General features: G+C 40.7%; 1 long non-coding RNA gene across 1 annotated transcript in view; it reads right to left on the bottom strand.

Moving 5' to 3' along the window:
- Positions 1–1,154: 1,154 nt before the first annotated feature.
- LOC128249358 (uncharacterized) overlaps positions 1,155–2,423 on the bottom strand; it is a 44,662-nt gene continuing 43,393 nt past the window's right edge. The window contains exon 3 of the long non-coding RNA XR_008265454.1: positions 1,155–1,835. This is a non-coding gene — a long non-coding RNA (uncharacterized LOC128249358). The remainder of the gene's footprint in view (positions 1,836–2,423) is intronic.

Genomic DNA, 2,423 nt, shown 5'->3' on the forward strand with positions numbered 1-2,423 from the left:
GAACTCAGAACGTAACTGCAGACGAAATACCTATTTCTTTACTGCCCCACAAGGGGCTACACACAGAGGGGACAAACAAGGACAGACAAACGGATTAAGTCGATTATATCGACCCCAGTGCGTAACTGGTACTTAATTTATCGACCCCGAAAGTATGAAAGGCAAAGTCGACCTCGGCGGAATTTGAACTCAGAACGCAGTGGCAGACGAAATACCGCTAAGCATTTCGCCCGGCGTGCTAACAGTTCTGCCAGCTCATATCACTGCAGGAACCGAAGGTAAACCACTGTGGGTTTTAAACTGAAATTATAGTCGTAAAGCTATAGTCTGTCACATACACATTTTATCGATGCAGCTGTTATAACTAATAATATTAGTGGCAGTAGTAATAGTAGTAGTAGCAGCAATAGTATTGTTTAAATATGGTAACAAAACAACAAAATATCAATAACGATGATAGCGTCGAGGATGGTGACACTGAAGGCGGTGGCGCTGACGACGATGATAGTGGTGCCGAATGAATCTATTGTCGGTCGTCCCGATGAATATAATAAATATGCTTTCTAGACGTCTTGTCGCCAGTGTTGGATGGACCGATAGCCGCTGGCTATATTTTTAATATTGTAACGAAGGCTAACATAACTTATAACTTTATCCCCTAATTTTAATGACCTGTTGTTATAGGTCATGAACTTTCACTAAAAAAGCCGACTGGTAATCGTTGCACTGTGTTTTTTAGTTGCATATTCTCTACTGTACAAGAGGTGCAACATAGACGTACAGAACTAAATGTTGCAATCTGACTGTATTAACTTGCATTTTACACAGAGTCGTTAACAGAAGAATTCAGTTATGCAGTGGCTTTAACGTATTGGATTTCGGTTTAGCATTTTGAATATCTCCAGAGAGATATTGAATACTCAGACATCGAAACACGGGAAGTGTGATTGTTTTATCAATTGGGAATTGTTTTCTTGTTTCTTTCTTTCTTTCTGTTTGTTTTTGTTTTTGAATAGTGAAGGGGATCCGGTGCAGACGGCTTAGTAAACTGATTAAGTATTTTACGGTATCTGGTTCAATGTTAGAGAGGTTAATCTTCCCATGAATCACAATCATCTATCCAGCCTTATAAATACCGGGGTATTTAACTCTTGATTTCTTGTGGTAGCATTTTAAGTCAATGAGATCCAACTCTAAATGCCTCACCTCCCCTCCCTAATCAGATCGACCAGCTAACCCTTACAACCCGTTCTGAGTTCAAATTCCGCCGAGGCCAATTCAAATTTACTTTTTATCTTTTCAGGGACTGTTAAAGTACCAATCAAAGGTAGCAGACCAGCAGAATGGTTAGAGCGCCGGATAGAATGACTCGCTGCTTTTATTCCGACACTTTGCGCTCAGAGTTCAAATCCCGCCTGGGCCAAGTCAAATTTGCTTTTCATCCTTTCGGGGTTCGATAAATACGATATAATAATCCAGGATCGTAGGTTAGCAGAATGACTAAAGTACCAGACAATATGCAATGCAGTACATGGGTATTTGTTCCGGTTCTTTGCATTTTGAGTTCAAATCACGTCGAGGACTATTTGGATGTAAATTTAATCATTGTCCAGTTTAACATACTTAATCGTCACTTAGAACATCTTTCGTGGAGTCCACTCATTTGCCAGTATTCAGGTCAAGTCTCCGGTTTGCAGATACCTTCGTACCTCTCTCTCCCATGAGGGCCATAGACATGGTTTTGTTCCAGACTCAGTGATAAAAAAATCGAAAAGTACATGACTTTTCTAGGGTAGGCCGGTCAACAGTCCTTGAGTTTGATATGAGTGAGCTAGCTGCGAGAGAGAGAGAGAGACATGAGGAGCGAATATGGTTCTATCTAAACTCCATAATAGCACTTTCAGTGGATGATTAGTTCAAGTGGTGATGTGTTCTGAGTTCAAATTCCGCCGTGGTTGAGCTTGCCTTTCATCATTTCGGGGAGTCGATTTAATTTGACTAGCTCCCGCTCCCGAAATTGCTGGCCTTGTGCCAAAATTATTATTATTATTATTATCTCTGTAATTGTGGCACGAAGCCAGCAACTTTTAGGATTACATCGGTGCCAGTGTTCAACTGGTACTTATTCTATAGACTTCGAAAGCAGAAAAGGTAAAGTCGACTTCGGCGGTATTCCAACAGAGATCGTGCATGTATAAGGTCACAAGAAATACAGCGAAAGATTTTGTCCGATGTGTTAACGATTCTGGTGAATGAATATGGCAGAGATGATGATGATGATGATGATAGAGGGGGGAGGAGGGGATAGGAGGAGGAGGACCGATTTATGATTCACTCAGTCTGGAGATGTACAAAAGAAAAAGAAACTCATATCAGAGCAAATGAGATATGCCATCTGATATAACAACAACAACAACAACAAC

Source organism: Octopus bimaculoides, chromosome 14, assembly GCF_001194135.2.
Source record: "Octopus bimaculoides isolate UCB-OBI-ISO-001 chromosome 14, ASM119413v2, whole genome shotgun sequence".
Lineage (NCBI taxonomy): Eukaryota > Metazoa > Mollusca > Cephalopoda > Octopoda > Octopodidae > Octopus > Octopus bimaculoides.